This window comes from Hoplias malabaricus, chromosome 15 (genome assembly GCF_029633855.1).
Source record: "Hoplias malabaricus isolate fHopMal1 chromosome 15, fHopMal1.hap1, whole genome shotgun sequence".
Classification (NCBI taxonomy): Eukaryota; Metazoa; Chordata; class Actinopteri; order Characiformes; family Erythrinidae; genus Hoplias; species Hoplias malabaricus.
In genome coordinates, this window is record NC_089814.1 from 37,890,977 (window position 1) to 37,913,183 (window position 22,207).

Below are 22,207 nucleotides of genomic sequence, written 5' to 3' on the forward strand. Positions count from 1 at the left end.
GATATGAAGTTCTCTATCTAAGCTACAACAGATGCTCATTTGCATCAGAGTTCAATGAGGAGGCAATGGCATTCCAGGATGAAAGATTCCTTGACAATAACGCTCTGAACCGGCGATCTGTTGGGCTTTGTGTGCACAGGCACTGTACAGACACCTTTTCATAAGCGTCAGATTTTGCCACAAGGAAAAGGACAAAGCAGATAGTGAGGTTAGAAGTTTGAATTAACCTTCCGCAGCCTTTGGCCTCCTTTTAATATTGGATGCAGTCTGACTGACACACTGACAGAGACTGCATTAAAGAAGACAGGACAGATGTCTTTAGCCGTCCCGAAGACTCAAGGCAAAAATATTAACGCTAGAACATTACTGGAAATATATTTCTGTTACATGTTGCATCATTATTTTTTGCCCAGAATTCCCTGAACCGAGGGTAGAAACTCAGAAGAAGGTACAGACTGAAAGGTTTCAGAGTGGATATTTATTATTATTTGATTTGCTTTGATTTGTTTGTAAGTTATTGCTCTTCACACTGACTTGTTTAACAAAAGGAGAAAAAAGGTACATCCTTGCCCTGTTCTTTCTTGTTATATTTAACATCAAACTATAGAAAAGGTGCCCTGTTCACTGTATAGTGCACTAATTTGGAGTTCTGACCTTTTGTAGTAGTGTTTGAAAACACAGTGAACAACTGCCAGGGCACTGTAACAATCCCACAATGCACTACAATGAGTAGTGTACAACCCATGTACAACAGTGGACAGCAGTTACCCATAATCCACAGTGTTGTCTGGTAAAAGAAACCCTGTGCCTGAAATCCTTCACTAACATCCTAAATTCAGTTCCCTATAATAGTGCACTATATAGTGAGTGATTATAGGGAATAGAGAATAGGGAGCTATTTTGAACACAGTAACAGACTAATGCCTGTCGATCAAGATTTAAACTCAGTCAATGTTGTTATTGCAATTAAATTAGAATACGTTAATATGGGATCATTAAAACAAAGATATAATGAATAATAGAAGTATACACTTAGAAATAAAGGTTTGACAAGAGTTCTGTGGTAAAGAACATGTTTCTTTGCATCTTGAAGGGATTGATGGAGAATGTGCTATCCCTGTCCCTGGACGTTCAAAATAGGTCTAAAAGTAGTCTGTCCGTCAAGGACATATTTTAAACGTCAATGGACGTCCAAAATCCATCTTAATAAGTTAGTTAAGTGGTGACCAATCGATAATGTCAGTGGACGTCCAAAATGCGTTTTATACAAGTAATTTATTTCGGGACCAATTAATAACGTCAATGGACGCCCAAAATACGTCTAATAGTCGTCTTTTCATTGTCTGTGTTTGGACGTCTTTTCAACTTTTATTTTCAACCTTAAGAGAACGTTGATTAGACGACAGTCATTACGTTATTTCAACGATGAATCAACGGCTAAATGTTTACTGGGATAGATGGCTCTATACAGCACCTTTTAGAAAGTGGTTCTATATATGACACCAAAAAAGGCTTCTTCTATTGTAATAAGCTTGATATTTGAAATAATGTTCCTACCAGTCATGGGGATCAAACCCCACAATCCCAAACCTTAAGGCCATGGCTTCCCTCAGTGTAAATGTACAGTGACAGTCATAGTGGATAGCACAGTTTTAGGAAAACCGCTGCCGGTCTAACTCGGAAACAGTTAAAATGCAATTGAATGTAATGCAAAAACCCGAGGGGGTGAAGTATTAGTGCATCACATCCCTTGTGAATTTTATTATGGTTTCAGAAGATGTTATTGGTACAGGATCTTATTTGCAGCTCATGTTGATATAAACCTGGGGGTATTAAATTATTCATAGAGTGATAGGAAGCAATAAACATAGCACATTATACACATTATACCGTGGCAATTTATTTCCCATAACTACTAGGGCAGGACCTGGCCCGTACCCAGATTTCAGATGGTGGTAAATTGGTGACTGGGTGGACGGACTGATGGATGGGTCACTTGATTAATCTTAGAACAAAATTCTGTAAAATTCAATGGATAGTTTGAAAGAGAGCATTGTTTATTCTAACAAAGGAAGGTCCCCGATGAAAAGGTGATACAAGCTGTGAACACAACAGATGAAGACACCAATACAAGAGGTGCCTTAGAGGGATCCTAATGACCCGAGAGTATTTGTTCACTTGCTAAAGAACCTAGTTAACCCTATTACCAGACTGTCTGACTCACTTACAATGTCTTCCTACTATTAAATGCAATCAGTGCTCCACATGAAATGAGCACAGTATTGATGAGTGTGCCATCATTGATCCGGTTTTACATAAGCCACTTTATCTCACCTCTGTACTTGCTATTGTACAGTTCCTCTCTGCTCACTGGAGCATGTAGATTGAGGCCTGATGTGACTCTCAGTTCAATGCTTGGTCCTCTGCACTTTTCTATTTAATGCTTTAATACAGCATGAGAAAGGAATCTTATTAGTATTCATTCCTCGTCCTAATACTTAAAAATGAATAAATTCTGAGGCATCAAAGATGTAATACAAATTAAAAACATTTTTCATTCCACCACCCACTGTTTTCCAATACATCAATAGTTTTGTAGTTACACAACACTGTCATTAGCTGTCACAATTAGATCATATTCATAATCCTATGCATAGAGGCATCAGCCAATTAAAGCAATGACTACGCTTATCAAAAGAATCAGTTTTGTGGTATATGCAATCTGAATCTCATTTGAATGCATTCCGCATGGTGATTTGCTATATTTGGCTTTTGTGGGGGCTTTGCCTCTGGGTGTAGGAGAAGAAACAAAGAGCACAAGTTAGTTTGTGCCAATTTAAAAAGTAGCTTGTCTCTACAAGAGAAAGAAAGGGGAAAAAAAATCCTGAATAGCTTCATTCAGCTGGAAAAGAATAAGAGGCAGAAAGACTTCTGACAGTGAAGGTGAGGTCTTGTCTGGATAGTAAACAACATCTTGCGCAATCTGCGAGAACTAACTCCAATGTGAGGATAACTGATAGACGGTGATGCAGAAAATGCAAACAAAACACAACCACGGTGAGATAAAATGTCATTTTCTACATTCAGTGAATACGTGGATTAAAAGGTAAATTAAAAACTGCTTTGCCAAACAAAAGCCTGCATTATAAAGGCAAGCGAATGAACAGTGAAGGATGATAAAACACAAAGACAAAACAAGACGATGTTGGGAGACATAAACAAGCGCTCTGCATCAGTATGGGCAAGATATGCTTGTGTTTAGCCTTTTTTTCCCTGAGTTTCCGAGAACTCCATTAATTATGTTAGAGGAGACAAACAAAAGCTAAAGTGAAGTTCTGTCAAAAACATGTTTACTACGAAAAAATCTTGGCCTGTCCAGCATTAAAACACTCACCATTGATTTTGCCGTCTTTTCTTAGAAGTTTGAAGTCATTGAAAGCTTGGCACAACACGCTGCGATTTGTCTGACTGTACCGTGGTGGGTTACTCGTGTGTGTAAGACAACTTACACAAGTAAACTGCCCACTGTACAGCAACTGGTGAGACTAATGATTCCAGCTATTTTTTTTATTATTTATAATGTATAAATTTATAATTAGGAACAGCGAAATCATTTGTCTCACCTGTGCCTATATGATTTCCAACTTACTAGTGTCTCTGCAGTGGCAGTCTATTGAGTTGGACTTCTCCTTTGTGGTCAAACCTGGTCCGGCAATGCTAATTTGTAACACCTAGATCCTCAGAATTTTTATTTTGCCCTGTTTCTCTAGGACCTGTAAGGGTAACAGAAAAAAATAACTGGTCAAAACTCATAATACACAATGTGTAAGTCATTTTGAATTTTCTTTTCCTCTCCTGGCTCTTATAATTTTTTTTTGTTTTTTCTCAGTCGCAGGAATATAATTTCAACGTTTTTTGTTCCCTTCAGTGTATAACACCCCCCCCCTCCCCTGAAGCTCAGTCTACTAACTTTTGGAAAGGGCCAGAATCCTGAGTAGCTGGAGAAACTTAATTTCTCAAGAAACACAGTGGCGCACATCCGGATGTACACAAAGTACCACGTAAGATAGATAACATTCCCTTTGGCACTACATGAAGAGTACTCTGTACTCCATAAGTGACAGTACAAAGTGTTCTAGACCAGTGGTTGAATCTGTAATCTCTATTCAGCACACGAGCAAGAACTTTCTAAACATTTCCATCAAATTAACAAGGAGGAAAAATTCACAGAATGCTCAGTGCCTCAGAAAAGCATTCTCGAAAGCTGTGCTGGGGAATAAGAAGTGTAGCACGCAATGAATCCAATCTAGTCTTAACGCAGGACGGGATTTTTGCAGGTAAGCTTCAACTGAAATCCTGTCGGCGGGATGCTGCCAGCCGCTTGTCGCAGGGCTGACTGAGGTGGGCAGAGTGTGCATTTAAGATGAGGATCAAAGCTTTTCTGTCTGCACAGTCACACCTCATTTGAGTCCTACAGGCTGCACGTGCCTGCCAGTGTCCCACAGCCTGACCTGTACAGAGCCTAATTGACGGGGAAAAAACAGTAAAAATCTGTCTTATTAATCGTTTGACTGGCACTGGACCCCTTTATGCTCATTTGATTGGAGAGGGAACCCACATGATTGTTAGGATTCATTCACATTACAAGCCTAATTCATCGATTCAGGTTGTATTCGGTCATCTTAAAGTTTCACATTCATTATAAGTTTCCAGTATCCGTCTGTAATATCAAGGAAGCTGCCTCTAAAATTGGTTTGTTTATGAATATTGCCTTCATTACCAAAAACGTCATATTAGTGTGACAATACATTGTTTTAAAACTGGAAAAACATATGCTTTTAAGTCTTTTACTGCTGTGCCAAGAGATCAGCTGACTTTCAAATTTCTCCCTCCACCCTAATGTAGTGCACTGTGGGTCATAAAATAAAACTTTCTGCAATTATGTAGTGTGTCGTATGTTGAATTACAAAAGCATTCATGTATGTATGTATCTTTACACTTATACAGCGCCTTTCTAGACACCCAAGGATGCTTTACAATCCACACACTGCTCAGAACACTCAACCACACACACACACACTGGTGAGAAGCGGCAGCCAAACGCACACAGCGTACTCTCGACCAGGAACGACCGTCCACCTGGAGGACTGCATCGGGCACTAGGGTTTCACCCAGGATAGAGCGCCAATCCATATCTGGGCTCACACTCATTCACTCACACATACAGACATTCATTCACATACACACTCATTCACTTATTAGAGAAGACAATTCACCTACCCTCTATGTGTTTGGACTGTGGGAGGAAACCGGAGCCCCCGGAGGAAACCCACGCAGACACGGGGAGAACATGGAAACTCCACCCAGATGGGACTTGAACCCAAGATCCCAGCGCTGAGAGGCGAACGTGCTCACCACTGAGCCAAATGTGTGCCCTGTGTGTGTAGTAGTTTTTTAGAGATCCGTGAAGTGCGATATGTAGGGAGTTTGGTGCTATTTGGGATGAAGCCTGAGCCCCTCCTCCATTGTTGTTTTGCAACGCTGCTGATGCTGGCTGAGATGAAAGCCACATGAAATCCAATCGGAACGTTCACATTCATTTTGCATGCCCATGAATCCGACATCTATCCAGTCTAAGACCACATCGGAAAGTGACTCAAATCAGTTTTGACATGTCCACACAGCCCTGAATAGATCAGACTTCTGTTGCATTAAGGCAAAGAAAATCAGAATCACTTCAGCTTGGTTGTGTGAATTCAGCCTTACATCACGGAGCCAAAGTTTGCCCTGCCTCCTGCAGCTACAGTTTCTTGACAATTAAATGTGCTAACATGACAAAGAAAGAATGGATAGCTAATCACCAGCGTGATGTTTCTGCATGATGCCAATTAGTGGCTACTGACTTTAATTCACAGCTGGCAACATTAGCATTTTCATCTATAATGCAGGTTTACCACTGTGTTATTAATCTTAAGCCTGACACTGATAATGAGAAATGACCAAACAGAATGAAAACGTAAAGAAACTGTTTTTTTCTTGTATGCTCACACGTTTGTAGACAGCTCTTATGATTAGTGAATTTGAGGTGCACCTTAGGGTGGTCCCAGATGTTCACTTACATACATGTAGCTTGTATAATCTCCATGTGATGCCCTGTAGCAGCTGCACAGTAATCATCTGCCCCTGCCAGCCCTAGTTCTCCTCCTAAGTGATTTTGTTTATATTTTAGATTCTGGCTCCTCCTTTACTCCAGAGCTGTAGAGAGACAGTTGTGTCGACTGAAGTCCAAAATGCTCCAAATGGTTCCAGGAAGCTCTAGGTGGCCAATTAAAATACATAAATGCATTGTGTATTTTTGGTCATTAGTCCTCAATAAATGCACTGATTTATAATATTTCTACAGCACATCGACCTGTGTGTGTGGTTACATTCATTCATTCGTTAATTGTCTGTAACCCTTACCCTGAAATAGGAGCAATTTGTTTTCTTTTTTTTCTTTTACGCATATATTTAACCATGAAGGGCAACATGGTGGTGTAGCAGGTAGTTTCGCAGTCACACAGTTCGTGAGTTTGGTGTGTTCTCCCCGTGTCTGCGTGGGATTCCTCCGGGTGACTGTCTGTGAGGAGCGTGGTGTGTTCTCCCTGTGTCTGCGTGGGTTTCCTCCAGGTGACTGTCTGTGAGGAGTGTGGTGTGTTCTCCCTGTGTCTGCGTGGGTTTCCTCCAGGTGACTGTCTGTGAGGAGTGAGGTGTGTTCTCCCTGTGTCTGCGTGGGTTTCCTCCAGGTGACTGTCTGTGAGGAGTGAGGTGTGTTCTCCCTGTGTCTGCGTGGGTTTCCTCCAGGTGACTGTCTGTGAGGAGCGTGGTGTGTTCTCTCTGTGTCTGCGTGGATTTCCTCCAGGTGACTGTCTGTGAGGAGTGAGGTGTGTTCTCCCTGTGTCTGCGTGGGTTTCCTCCAGGTGACTGTCTGTGAGGAGTGAGGTGTGTTCTCCCTGTGTCTGCGTGGGTTTCCTCCAGGTGACTGTCTGTGAGGAGTGAGGTGTGTTCTCCCTGTGTCTGCGTGGGTTTCCTCCAGGTGACTGTCTGTGAGGAGTGTGGCGTGTTCTCTCCGTGTCTGCGTGGGTTTCCTCCGGGAGACTGTCAGTGAGGAGTGTGGTGTGTTCTCTCTGTGTCTGCATGGGTTTCCTCCAGGTGACTGTCTGTGAGGAGTGTGGTGTGTTCTCTCTGTGTCTGTGTGGGTTTCCTCCAGGTGACGGTCTGTGAGGAGTGTGGTGTGTTCTCCCTGTGTCTGTGTGGGTTTCCTCCAGGTGACTGTCTGTGAGGAGTGTGGCGTGTTCTCTCTGTGTCTGCGTGGGTTTCCTCCGGGTGACTGTCAGTGAGGAGTGTGGTGTGTTCTCTCTGTGTCTGTGTGGGTTTCCTCCAGGTGACTGTCTGTGAGGAGTGTGGTGTGTTCTCTCTGTGTCTGTGTGGGTTTCCTCCAGGTGACGGTCTGTGAGGAGTGTGGCGTGTTCTCTCTGTGTCTGCGTGGGTTTCCTCCGGGTGACTGTCAGTGAGGAGTGTGGTGTGTTCTCTCTGTGTCTGCGTGGGTTTCCTCCGGGTGACTGTCAGTGAGGAGTGTGGTGTGTTCTCTCTGTGTCTGCATGGGTTTCCTCTGGGTGACTGTCTGTGAGGAGTGTGGTGTGTTCTCTCTGTGTCTGCGTGGGTTTCCTCCAGGTGACTGTCTGTGAGAAGCGTGGTGTGTTCTCTCTGTGTCTGCGTGGGTTTCCTCCAGGTGACTGTCTGTGAGAAGCGTGGTGTGTTCTCCCTGTGTCTGCGTGGGTTTCCTCCAGGTGACTGTCTGTGAGGAGTGTGGCGTGTTCTCTCCGTGTCTGCGTGGGTTTCCTCCGGGAGACTGTCAGTGAGGAGTGTGGTGTGTTCTCTCTGTGTCTGCATGGGTTTCCTCCAGGTGACTGTCTGTGAGGAGTGTGGTGTGTTCTCTCTGTGTCTGTGTGGGTTTCCTCCAGGTGACGGTCTGTGAGGAGTGTGGTGTGTTCTCCCTGTGTCTGTGTGGGTTTCCTCCAGGTGACTGTCTGTGAGGAGTGTGGCGTGTTCTCTCCGTGTCTGCGTGGGTTTCCTCCGGGTGACTGTCAGTGAGGAGTGTGGTGTGTTCTCTCTGTGTCTGCATGGGTTTCCTCCAGGTGACTGTCTGTGAGGAGTGTGGTGTGTTCTCTCTGTGTCTGTGTGGGTTTCCTCCAGGTGACGGTCTGTGAGGAGTGTGGTGTGTTCTCCCTGTGTCTGCGTGGGTTTCCTGTTTTCCGGTTTTGAATGGAAAGGGTAGAAATGGGCCTTAAGCCCATTGTTGTTGCTTTGAAGATATATTTACATTGTTTGGACCTCTTTAACTTTTACTGGCGGTGTTTGATGGTATACTTCTGTAAGAAACACATTAGACCAAGACAAAGCCTCATAGCTGACATTAACCAAATATACCAAACTGTGTGTGTGTGTGTAAGGGGTGGTATTATAGTGGGACCTTATTCAGCTCTGGGGCCTGAGGAATAAACATTCTAGGTGATAAGAAGCTTCTTTATATATATATATATATATATATATATATATATATATATATATATATATATATATATATATATTAAAGCCGTCTTCTTTGCTCACCAGTGTTCAGTTGAGTTCCCCATCTCTCCCAGTCCTGCTCTGAGATAATACCAAGCAGGGTGAAGAAAACACACATGCGCACACACACACACACACACACACACACACATACACACACCAGGGAGTGAAATCATTTTATCCCTCCAATTTAATTTAAGATGATAAGTTTGCTTGTGCGAGTAGAGAAGGGGAGACTGTGAAAAAGGAAGAGAGAGAGAAACATTGAAGCTTCACTCAAAGAAAATCAAGCGGATGGACAGAATGTAAAGCAGCCGTGGTGTTTGGTGACAAACGTTCGCATTGTTTCCAACTTGGTGACAGTTTCAAAGTTGAAGCACGGTGCAGCCCGGCTGCACTTGGTGTACATGTGAAAGAGCTGTAAACACTTTAGAGCTTACTGACTTTGCTGGTGATGTCAAAATCATGATGTTTTTTGGAACACTGCTGTGAGGATTTAATGGTATTTAGCCACGAGAGCATTAGTGAGGTCAGGCACCAATATTGGACAATTAGTTCTGGCACTGTATGGAGCTCCAGCACTTCAGAGAACACACCTGCACTGTTTAACAACACAGTCCTAGGGCTTTGAAACCCTTTAGCCCACGCTTCCTCATGTGCACCTACCACTGAAGCAGGCCAGGAGGCAGTATACAGGCGCGAGTCCTCATTTTGAAAAGTCAGTGATGAGACAAACTGAGAAGCTTTGGACTGAACTGAGAAATCAAAACGACACAAGCAGGATCAGACGGAACGATGCCTTGAAAAACACTGAGACAGGACTGGAACAAATGGCTTATATATGGCACAACAGGCTAGGAACAAGGAACACCTGAGAGCAGTGGCCTCCTGCTGCGTAGACAGACTCAGTCCTTTTACTAAAACAGTAAATGATGAGTGTATATGTATGCCTACAGCATACAAGTTTTTGTGTTTGTGTGTGTGTAAAGCAACCTTGGGTATTAGAAAGGCACTTTATAAATGTTACCTGTTGTTGTTGTTGTTATTATAAAAATATGCAGAGCTTGAATTAGCAAACACATTTTTCTTTGTCCATGACAAACACAGTGCCGTTCAAAAGATGAGAATCAACACTTTCAACATTATTATAAATATCATTAATAGTTAATAATAAGGATAATAATTGCTAAAATATACACTATTTGGCCAAAAGCTTATTCCACATTTCTTCTGAGGTTACAGCTACAAGTACAGACACTGTGATGATCCAGTTTGCCACAGTACCACTTCTACTCTTCTGGACAGACTTTACACTGGATGTTAGAACATTACAGTGATGATCTGATGCCATTCACCCAACAACATGAGAACAGTCATTTAGCAGTGTTGGGGAATTAGGTGTGGATCTTAAACAACACCTAAACGCATCTTAAAGGCACTACACAGAACACACACAAACTGGTCATGAATGTCAAATCGAGGGCAGCTTTATTTGTTTAACACTTCTTAATACATGGAGGAGTCACAAGGCAGGTGCAGAACTGAAAAAGAAAATAGTCCCATGTGAGCAAGCCAAAGGCGACAGTGGCAAGGAAAAACTCCCTTGAAGCTGGAGGAAGAAACCTTGGGAGGAACCAAGACTCACAATGGGGACCCATCCTCCTCTGGTCAGAGCACTTCCTTCAAGTTTTTTAGGGCTGGACATGAACAATTGGCTTAGTTTTGTTTTGAGACCCTAGACTGCCTCCCTGGAGCTCTGCTTAACCCGTGCACACACCGTACCCTCTCCATGGCACAGCGTATCCACAGGTTAGCGAGCTAGGCTAGCGAGCCCGGACACAGGGATTTTAAAGCAGTCAGAGTAAACAAAGCTGTTTTTTTATCTTTGTTTTCAGGACCTCCTTCTGAATATGGCAGTAAACCTCTTCCAGAAACTTTTCCTCTCGTTTTTCTGTGACATCTTTTGGATCTGCTGCATCTGCGCCTCCTTTGTGTCAAGTTCTGCCATTAATACATCCATCACTCTTTCCAGTACTTCAATCTTCGTGCACAGCTGAGAGTTCTGGCTCTGCAGTTCATTTATCTGCCTTCGTGTTTCTTTACTTTCATTGAGCCTCTCCATGAATAAGTTCTGCACACGAATTCTTTCCTGCAGAATCCTGCTCCAAGCCCCCCTCACTTCCTCCTCATCACTATTGATCTCATAGATCTTTGCCTGTAAGTAATCCAGGTCTTTCCCAACTTCCATTTTGAGTCCAAGAAAAGGACTTAAAGGTGGTGTTTTTTTAAAATTCAACTTTAAACAGAAGCTGAAATGAACAATGCTCTTCCGTCAAAGTCTGAAAGTCTGAACTGAACAGCTCCTCTGTGGCTCTATATATACACGTTCAGCGATGACATCACCAAGGAATATTTGGGCCCTGTCACAGAGTTCTAGAAGAATCACGAATGTGTCACAGGAGCAGAGTGAAGGCTCATTCATGCTGCCTTTAAGTACATTTACTGATCGCGATGGTTTTTAACGTTGTTGATACAGAGTATATTCAGCTCTGAAAACAGCCCCAGAAATGAGCGCTTCTGCAGAGGGCACGTGTAATAACACTGCTGTTATTTCTCACTTCACTCATTCAAAACACACAGAATGCGCTGTAGACTTCAGCTGGGACTGACTTTCAGCAACTGCCCGAACGTGGCGTCGTTTCCAAGGCAACAAACACAACATTCTTTACTTCTATTACAAACAACAATACATTTGCTCATTTTTTCACTGCTATACTTTACTTCCGTTCTTTCTGAAATAGTTTATATGCTTTTAAAATCCTATATTATTTGATTATTTTATTAAGCATTAGTTTGGAGCGGACAGCGCTCAAAATGAAACTTAGAACGGAATATTCCGCTATTTCTGGAATCGGCTCCAAATCTCGACTCTTTCTAATGGAATCAAACGAACGGACTCCTAGCGCTTAGATTGTGGCAAAGAGTCGACACCCTGCTGGGCACCTCGGAGTCAAAGAATCGTTTTTTTAGGAGTCGACTCCCTCGGTGTGCTGTCGCTGGACAAAGTGCTTTTTTAGTGTTTATTTGCGGTTACATATTTCAGGTAATTTATTTGTAATGTATTTTGGAGCTTACAGTTTTTAAAGACTTTACATCGTGTTTTGTTTTTGTTTGTTTATTTTTAAAACTCGTTTATCCGAGAGCAGTATATATATATAGATAGATAGAGAGAGAGAGAGAGAGAGAGAGAGAGAGAGAGAGAGAGAGAGAGAGCTGCTTTAACACCGCTGACTCCAATGAACCAGTGTTTTTCTTTTAACGGCGATGGCGGATCATGGAGCCTCTCAGTAGTTCCCGGATGTTAGCGGCAGACAGCAGCAGCGCCGTAGAGTTACAGCAGAACAGACGCGAGTGTGATGTGTTTAAAGTTTAAGACGTTTAAAGAATTATTATTGTTTATATTCTCAGCACATCTACGTCCAGTTAACAAGTGTGTTAAAGAGTGAGCGGACTGCCCGCTAAATGAGTAGATTGGGGAACGTTAAGAGTTAATTAGGCTACAGGACTCTGAGTAAAGTATAAACAAGAACGAACAGCCTGGAAATACCTCCTCATGATTTAATTTCATGATTTATTCTGCTGAGAAATTAGAGAAAAGTGATTGTAGCGTGATGTTCGTCTCGGGGAGTCTTTGTTAAATGTAACTGGGCGAGTGATTGTAGAGTTGTGAGTGGAGAAGGTGAAATGAGGATTTATTTAGCAATAAAACCTGAGCTAAAGTTACAAACAGGAACAGAGTAGTTTTGTGATGATGTAGAGTAGAATGTAGAGACTTTTAAACAGTAAAGAGAGAACATTTATTTCACGTTTTGTTTGTTGTTGTAATCTTTAGCTTCACTCTACTGAACCCAACCAGCCAGTAAATAAAAAAAGACATTTCTGTTAGGGATTTAGTTTATTTTAAGAGATTGATTAACTGTGGTAATAAGTGCATGGTAAAGTATTTTTTTTATGTTTGTAAACATGATTTAATGTCCTGGCTGGATGTGATATTTTAATATACCATTTTCTTAATAGCAGATTTCTACACAAAGGCTCCACCCTCTGTTCAGTCTGATGTCATGGGTTTTACATTGGTCTAAGATTAAGTCTGTAACGGATTACTGAAACCACCATCTTAACTTATATATGAACATCTCTTCACCTTCCTCTAACTAATCAGAACCCGTAGAGTATATTTCATACTGACTACCTACAAGTTTAAAAAGCAGTAGTTATGATTAATTTTTTTAAACTCAGTCAACAACAGGAATATGTCTGTTACTGAGATATCAGTCTAAACTATACCTACGAGGCAAGTGACACCAGATGTTCACACTAATCCAATTCAGGGTCGCGGTGAGTCCGGAGTCTACCTGGAATCATTGGGCACAAGGTGGGAATACACCCTGGAGGGGGCGCCAGTCCTTCACAGGGCAACACACACTCACACATTCACACATACGGACACCTTTGAGTCTCCAATGCACCTACCAACGTGTGTTTTTGGACCGTGGGAGGAAACCCACGCGGACACGGGGAGAACACACCAACTCCTCACAGACAGTCACCCGGACCGGGAATCGAACCCACAACCTCCAGGTCCCTGGAGCTGTGTGACTGCGACACTAACCTGCTGCACCACCGTGCCACCTCTTTTCATAAAATGTACTTTTTAAATTGGAACAAAGGCGGGGTTCGTACGGGGTTCAAACTCGAAATCCTTCAAAATACTTGAATATTAATGTCGTATTTTTCAGGTTTGAAAAGTGCTAGAATATTGGATAAAGTGATTGAAAACGTTTGAAATTGTAGCAGTGCTTCTTTCAGAACAAACCTGTATCTAACTGAATATCGAACTGCTGTTAGATTTAGAAATAGAATAAGTCTTAGAGTCTAAAACCAAGACCGCTCGGCGTGGACTCGCTCGCAGCCTGTGCACGTGATGATCGTTTGACTCGGCTCACCCAGAAGTGCCGACACTCTGTTTACCAAACGACTCTTCATTACACCAAGGAGGAGAAAATCAGCCTAACGTTCCGCCCTGGTTACAGGAGAGAAAGAAAGGAGGGCAGGAATGAAGGAGTGGCTCAGGGAAAAGTCCGAGCTTGAATTTGACTTCAGAATAACGGTACGAACCCTGAAAGAGTCTAGAGTTGGGACAAAGGGTGTGGCGTCAAAGAAGGGATGCACCAACACACGAGAGACCAGGGCAGTCACTACTGGTTAACGTTCTAATGTGTTGTTATTTTACTTTGTTTTGGTTACTCTACTTTTACAATTGTGACTCTTTTAGACTTGAACATGAGTTTTTTCCACTTCAAAATGGAGTAGATTAATGGAAGGTTGTTACTGTAAATGAGAGGGGTGTCTGTGTGATGAACCTTGTATAAAGTTTAAAGACGCTGGTGGGACGTTGATGCTGATAGATTGTGTAGTGCGTTTCCTACAGCTACAGAAAACACAGAAGCTTTGTCATTATGGCGATTTGTTATTTGAGGATAATGTTACCATTCAAACAGTGTTCACATAACAGGCTGCGTCTCAACAATCCCCCAGTGGCGAAGAGAAGCAAAGAAACACTGGATAAATTCCTTTACAAGCTTGTTTACCAACAGCAGGGAAGTGGAAAAAGAGATACTGCAAACTCACAGCTCCGAAAGGATCCAGTCTATAAAGATAAAATAACGTCTACATCAAATATTCATGGATTATTTTATCTGATCCACAATTATAGGCCGCTGAAAGTGCTACAGGTCCCTCTGAGACGCGTTTATAAAATAGAATAAAATACAGCGATCCTGATGCCCATGGTGTGTGTGTGTGTGTCTTGGGGTACCACGTGTTACAGGGCTCTTTTGATAGAGAATTTAATATATTCATTTACATCCACAGTTTTTAATTAAATTTCCAATGCTCTTGGAACATATATCTGATAAGAGCTGTTATTATAATTGATATCAGCTATTCATATCCTCACTGTTGGAACAAAACACGCAATGAGTGAATAAATGAAGGAAAATGTATACAGCAGGGTTTAACTCTAGTAGGTTGTTTCGAAAAAGGCAAGAGGTGAAAAACGAAATGCAGGAGACTGTGTGAGGAGCGGTGTTGTGTTCATTTAGGCGATATCACACCAGAAATGTACAAGCAGGATATCATATGTTGGAAGTGATGTTTATGTTTTTAACTGTAAGATTAGCTGCTCTCGAAGCAGTGCAAGAATGTCTTCTCCAAACATCCAGAAATACGGGAACACAATTCTGTGAAAACACATGACTCACTCCTCGCAAGCGCATGAGGCTGAATGTGTCATCTTCCCATTCCACCTTAAATGATGCAACATGGAAACTGGTGAATAAAAAGCAGACTTCAGCCTCATGCGTTTGTGAGAAGTGAGTACTGTGTTTTCACATTTGTGTTGGTGCTCTGGCTGCGCTGGAGATAGATTTAAAACATCTAACTCAACTAAATCCAAAGAATCCTCTGAATAGCATGCAACCTTCAGTCTTGTCTTGAACTCAGGTGGCATCTTTTAAGCTGTTTTTCAGTCGAATATTTGCATATTTCTCCTTCATGAACAACAAAGTTTGGTACCTGATACAAGCAGATAATAAGCTAAAATGGTTGTCAGTGACCATAAATGACACATACCACAGGCTTTATTAGAGCACAGTGGAGCAGCAGGTAGTGTCTCTGTCACAGCTCCAGGGTCCTGGAGGTTGTGGGTTCCAGTCCCGCTCCGGGTGACTGTCTGTGAGGAGTGCGGTGTGTTCTCTCTGTGTCTGTGTGGGTTTCCTCCGGGTGACTGTGAGGAGTGTGGTGTGTTCTCCCTGTGTCTGCGTGGGTTTCCTCCGGGTTACTGTCTGTGAGGAATGTGGTGTGTTCTCTCTGTGTCTGTGTGGGTTTCCTCCGGGTGACTGTCTGTGAGGAGTGTGGTGTGTTCTCTCTGTGTCTGCGTGGGTTTCCTCCGGGTGACTGTCTGTGAGGAGTTGGTGTGTTCTCCCTGTGTCTGCGTGGGTTTCCTCCGGGTGACTGTCTGTGAGGAGTGTGGTGTGTTCTCCCTGTGTCTGCGTGGGTTTCCTCCGGGTGACTGTCTGTGAGGAGTGTGGTGTGTTCTCACTGTGACTGCGTGGGTTTCCTCCGGGTGCTCCGGTTTCCTCCCATGCTCCAAAAACACACGTTGGTAGGTAGATTGGAGACTCAAAAGTGTCTGTAGGTGTGAGTATGAGTGAATGTGTGAGTGTGTGTTGCCCTGTGAAGGACTGGTGCCCGTACAGGGTCTGTTCCCACCTTGCGCCCAGTGATTCCAGCTAGGCTCTGGACCCACCGCCGCCCTGAAGTGGATAAGGGTTACAGACAATGACTGAATTTTTGCATTAACCAACTCATATGAGCAGCGAGCAGAAGAGCAGCGGGCCAGAACACTTTCTGTTAAACAGTCCACTATATTTTATGAGTTAAGAATATCTACTACACTGCACCTTGAGTCCAATGCTTCATACTGTGCTGAAAATCTGGAGTAAAAAAATGTGCCATTTCTGATATGAAGCCAACTGTGCGGCATCTCCTTCAAAGCCAAGGTTTCTGATAAGTTAGAGGAAGGTGAGGAGATGTGAGAGAACTCATAAATCAGTTAAGATGGTGGTTTCAGTAATCCTATTTGGACTTAATCTTAAAGACTATAATATAAAACACATGACATCGAACTGAACAGAGGGTGGAGCCTTTGTGTAGAAATCAGCTCAGTGGTGAGCACGTTCGCCTCCCAGCGCTGGGATCTTGGGTTCAAGTCCCATCTGGGTGGAGTTTCCATGTTCTCCCCGTGTCTGCGTGGGTTTCCTCCGGGGTCTCCGGTTTCCTCCCACAGTCCAAAAACATGGAGGGTAGGTGAATAGGCTTCTATCTAATAACTGTCCTGGTGTATGAGTGAATGAGTGTGTATGTGAATGAATGTGTGAATGTGTGTGTGCCCAGATATGGATTGGTGCTCTGTCCTGGGTGAAACCCTAGTGCCCGATGCAGTCCTCCAGGTGGATGGTCGTTCCTGGTCGAGAGTACGCTGTGTGTGTGTGTGGATTGAGTGTTCTGAGCAGTGTGGATTGTAAAGCGTCCTTGGGTGTCTAGAAAGGCGCTATTTAAGTGTAAAGATACAGTAATTATTGCTCATTTAAATGAAAAGATTTTACCTAAAATGACCTTTTTTTTTTAATTTTGCTTAATTAAAAGAATAAAAGCAGTCCAATATTTGTGTGTTTATTATATTCGGAATATAAATTACAATGCTTCTTCGCAAATGCCAGTGTGACTATAGAACTGAGTAAACGTAACTAAGTATTTTAAGACTTTTTGGGACACCACGTGACTAAGGACGTTGGCACAAAGAAGAAAACATTTGGACCACGTGCATAACATCCCAAGGAAGGATTGCATAGGTAAGAGCCCAATGACTGATCATTGAAGTGTTTACAGACAGTTTTCAGTCGTTTTTGAGTTTGAACATTTGATATGTAGCTGTTAACAGTGTGTTCTCATGTGTGGAGATGCGTCTTTAAAAACTGTTCAGCTAACGGTCATCCGATCTGTTCGCATTAACACTCTTAAAGTTTAATATCCTCATTACAACTGCATTTTTCTCTTCTAAAAAGCGGCATGAACAGCTTTAGTCTTTATGAGGCTTCGTCTCAATCACTCCTTCTTCTCTGTGCAGTGCACTTTCTAGGTCATGAAATAGCAGCACATCCACCCAAAGACTGCATGATATGTCTGAATTAAATGAATGTGTAATGTACAGTAGGTTAGCCAACTCTGTATGTACCACCTTGTCACTACTCGATAAGCTACGGTTAAAGTAGTGCACTATGCAGGCAGTGGGGAGAGGTTTGAGACAGTGACGGTGATTTCCACTCTTCAGTGCAATCGTTGTGCAGGCTGGTGGAAAGTAAAAAGAGAATTGGGCGGAGTAAACAAGAAGGGTAAGGTAGATTAAAAAAAAAAATTAATGTGTAACAGTTATCATGCTAGACCAGCATAGGTGGTGTTTTAGGGAGCTAAGCAGGTAATAACTAGCATCCAAAGATGGAGCTGGGAGAAACTTGTATTCAGTTAATGACAGTCGTGACATAGAGTAAGTCAAATATCATTCATTCATTGTCTGTAACGCTTCAGTTCAGGGTCACGGTGGGTCCAGAGCCGACCTGGAATCTACACCCTGGAGGGGGCGCCAGTCCTTCACAGGGCAAGTCAAATATCAGTCATTTCTTTTTTTTTTATTAAATGTTAAATGTGATGGAACATGCTATGGATGGAGTAATTAGCATATTCATGTTGACATAGGGTGGATATGTGTGATTATTACCATCTAATCCAGTCAGACAGGATTTAATTTCTCAAATTGCTCACTACTCCCTACGTAGTGTTCTTCATTGACGTAGTCACGAAATCACACCCAAATAGTGCCCTTATTGTTTGTTTAGTACAGAGTCATGGAGCCTGTTTCTGTATATTAATCACTTCCTATTAAACATCTGATGCACTATTAAGGTTGAGAAGCTGCTGATTTCAAACCTACATAGTGTACAGTTATATTGTGTAGTGGTGTGTACAGTTCTTCACTACACAGAGAGACTCAGCTCATGTTAAGGATACATAAATGTGAACCAAGCCTATCTTGCTGGAGTGATACAGAACCACCCATTTCAACATTACTGAGCTATTTACTCCATTCATAGCATGATCTGACACATTTAACATTAAAAACATAAACTAACTTACACTTTACTTACCAAAACTCACAGCTGTCATTAATCAGTCCGAGCTTGTCTCTGCTGGTTGAAGCTGATATTGTATGCTAATTGTTAGCTTCCCTGAAAAATTCCCCTGTGGTGTGTTTTGTGCCGTGGAGGATAAGCAAAAAGCAGAGCTCTACTGTCCCTCAAACTATCATAACTTGCTAATCGTTAGTAGTAGTAATGTAGGTAAAAAAAAGCTGCTAAGTAAAACATTTTTAAGGGAGAATAAATATAATAAAATGGAACCTAGACTCAGGAAGACACTTTTTTTTTCACCTGTATGTTTCTTGCTTGCTTCCATATGGAAGAGTACAGTGGGTGTGGTTTTATGTGTTTTGCATAAACACTTCTTGAAATAAACGATGTTGGATTTAAGTTCACTAAAATACTTTTTTGTGTAATGCTTATTTGATGTACACCTGTAGTACAACCTGCCATAGTTTTTCATTGTGTCATTAGCAGTACTCATCCGTTGTAGTATTAACGCAAATTCTTACTTATATTCATCTTAAAATGTTGAGGAAGTCTAAACTAAACAGCTTATTTTTACTGACTGGAGAAACATATTTTTCTAAGTAACAACATGAAACAGAACACTGATTTGTTAGTGATTTCTGTTTAAGATTTTTAGTAAAAATCACAAAAAAAAAAAGAATGGTTTAAAAAAAATGCTTGCAAAAAGGTATATATTTAAGTAAACTCAACACATCCTTTTTTTTTTTTTTTTTTTACAGTGAAATCATGTTTACAAAGTGAAAAAATTTTTTTACCATGCACTTATTATTAGCACAGTTAATAAATCTCTTAAAAAAAAAAAAAAAAAAAAAACTAAATCCCTAACAGAAATGTCTTTTTTTATTTACTGGCTGGTTGGGTTCAGTAGAGTGAAGCTAAAGATTACAACAACAAACAAAACGTGAAATAAATGTTCTCTCTTTACTGTTTAAAAGTCTCTACATTCTACTCTACATCATCACAAAACTACTCTGTTCCTGTTTGTAACTGTAGCTCAGATTCTATCGCTAAATAAATCCTCATTTCACCTTCTCCACTCACAACTCTACAACCACTCGCCCAGTTACATTTAACAAAGACTCCCCGAGACGAACATATTAGAACATATTATAACATATTCATTTTAGGGAGTCGACTCCTAAAAAAACGATTCCTTGACTCCGAGATGCCCAGCAGGGTGTCGACTCTTTGCCACAATCTAAATGCTAGGAGTCAGTTCGTTTGATTCCATTAGAAAGAGTCGAGATTCGGAGCCGATTCCAGAAATAGCGGAATATTCCGTTCTAAGTTTCATTTTGAGCGCTGTCCGCTCCAAACTAATACTTAATAAAATAATCTAATAATATAGGATTTTAAAAGCATATAAACTATTTCAGAAAGAACGGAAGTAAAGTATAGCAGTGAAAAAATGAGCGAATGTATTGTGGGTTGTAATAGAAGTAAAGAATGTTGTGTTTGTTGCCTTGGAAACGACGCCACGTTCGGGCAGTTGCTGAAAGTCAGTCCCAGCTGAAGTCTACAGCGCATTCTGTGTGTTTTGAACGAGTGAAGTGAGAAATAACAGCAGTGTTATTACACGTGCCCTCTGCAGAAGCGCTCATTTCTGGGGCTGTTTTCAGAGCTGAATATACTCTGTATCAACAACGTTAAAAACGATCGCGATCAGTAAATGTACTTAAAGGCAGCATGAATGAGCCTTCACTCTGCTCCTGTGACACATTCGTGATTCTTCTAGAACTCTGTGACAGGGCCCAAATATTCCTTTGTGATGTCATCGCTGAACGTGTATATATAGAGCCACAGAGGAGCTGTTCAGTTCAGACTTTCAGACTTTGACGGAAGAGCATTGTTCATTTCAGCTTCTGTTTAAAGTTGAATTTTAAAAAAACACCACTTTTAAGTCCTTTTCTTGGACTCAAAATGGAAGTTGGGAAAGACCTGGATTACTTACAGGCAAAGATCTATGAGATCAATAGTGATGAGGAGGAAGTGAGGGGGGCTTGGAGCAGGATTCTGCAGGAAAGAATTCGTGTGCAGAACTTATTCATGGAGAGGCTCAATGAAAGTAAAGAAACACGAAGGCAGATTAATGAACTGCAGAGCCAGAACTCTCAGCTGTGCATGAAGATTGAAGTACTGGAAAGAGTGATGGATGTATTAATGGCAGAACTTGACACAAAGGAGGCGCAGATGCAGCAGATCCTAAAGATGTCACAGAAAAACGAGAGGAAAAGTTTCTGGAAGAGGTTTACTGCCATGTTCAGAAGGAGGTCCTGAAAACAAAGATAAAAAAACAGCTTTGTTTACTCTGACTGCTTTAAAATCCCTGTGTCCGGGCTCGCTAGCCTAGCTCGCTAACCTGTGGATACGCTGTGCCATGGAGAGGGTACGGTGTGTGCACGGGTTAAGCAGAGCTCCAGGGAGGCAGTCTAGGGTCTCAAAACAAAACTAAGCCAATTGTTCATGTCCAGCCCTAAAAAACTTGAAGGAAGTGCTCTGACCAGAGGAGGATGGGTCCCCATTGTGAGTCTTGGTTCCTCCCAAGGTTTCTTCCTCCAGCTTCGAGGGAGTTTTTCCTTGCCACTGTCGCCTTTGGCTTGCTCACATGGGACTATTTTCTTTTTCAGTTCTGCACCTGCCTTGTGACTCCTCCATGTATTAAGAAGTGTTAAACAAATAAAGCTGCCCTCGATTTGACATTCATGACCAGTTTGTGTGTGTTCTGTGTAGTGCCTTTAAGATGCGTTTAGGTGTTGTTTAAGATCCACACCTAATTCCCCAACACTGCTAAATGACTGTTCTCATGTTGTTGGGTGAATGGCATCAGATCATCACTGTAATGTTCTAACATCCAGTGTAAAGTCTGTCCAGAAGAGTAGAAGTGGTACTGTGGCAAACTGGATCATCACAGTGTCTGTACTTGTAGCTGTAACCTCAGAAGAAATGTGGAATAAGCTTTTGGTCAAATAGTGTATTTTTTAGCAATTATTATCCTTATTATTAACTATTAATGATATTTATAATAATGTTGAAAGTGTTGATTCTCATCTTTTGAACGGCACTGTGTTTGTCATGGACAAAGAAAAATGTGTTTGCTAATTCAAGCTCTGCATATTTGTATAATAACAATAACAACAATAACAACAACAACAATAGGTAACATTTATATAGTGCCTTTCTAATACCCAAGGTTGCTTTACACACACACACACACACACACACACTGCTGTGTTTTCTTCACCCTGCTTGGTATTATCTCAGAGCAGGACTGGGAGAGATGGGGAACTCAACTGAACGCTGGTGAGCAAAGAAGATGGCTTTAAAATATATATATATAAAGAAGCTTCTTATCACCTAGAATGTTTATTCCTCAGGCCCCAGAGCTGAATAAGGTCCCACTATAATACCACCCCTTACACACACACACACAGTTTGGTATATTTGGTTAATGTCAGCTATGAGGCTTTGTCTTGGTCTAATGTGTTTCTTACAGAAGTATACCATCAAACACCGCCAGTAAAAGTTAAAGAGGTCCAAACAATGTAAATATATCTTCAAAGTAACAACAATGGGCTTAAGGCCCATTTCTACCCTTTCCATTCACCTGTCCACACAGTGACGTGCCGATTTGCTGCTTTTCATAACATGTACTTTTTAAATTGGAACAAAGGCGGGGTTCGTACGGGGTTCAAACTCGAAATCCTTCAAAATACTTGAATATTAATGTCGTATTTTTCAGGTTTGAAAAGTGC